This window comes from Sinocyclocheilus rhinocerous, unplaced genomic scaffold, assembly GCF_001515625.1.
Source record: "Sinocyclocheilus rhinocerous isolate Xijiao unplaced genomic scaffold, SAMN03320098_v1.1 scaffold2475, whole genome shotgun sequence".
In the NCBI taxonomy this organism is placed as follows: Eukaryota; Metazoa; Chordata; class Actinopteri; order Cypriniformes; family Cyprinidae; genus Sinocyclocheilus; species Sinocyclocheilus rhinocerous.
In genome coordinates, this window is record NW_015666614.1 from 195,003 (window position 1) to 195,276 (window position 274).

The following is a 274-nucleotide window of genomic DNA, read 5'->3' on the forward strand; positions in this document are numbered from 1 at the left end:
GCGCTAAACAGATGGAACGCAATAGAATAATCGCGCAATAATTCTGAATAAAATATGCATTCTGCTAAAATATGTGTTGTTGGACATTAAATGTGACACATGCAGAATTTTAATCCTACATATAAGTGTATTTTTATGATATCAGTAACTGTAAATCAAATGTAAGCTAGCTAATACAGCCCTAATTACTAGCTCAAGTGAGTTAATGTGTATTCCTCATCATATAAAATACAGTGTTATATATTATTTATTTTCATTTTTAATTTAGTGATTT

General features: G+C 28.1%; 1 protein-coding gene across 1 annotated transcript in view; it reads left to right on the forward strand.

Annotated features, from left to right (window-relative positions):
* The window catches only part of LOC107733032 (leiomodin-2-like), a 58,808-nt gene that overhangs the window by 57,553 nt on the left and 981 nt on the right, over window positions 1–274 (forward strand). The gene's annotated exons all lie outside the window — the stretch shown is intronic.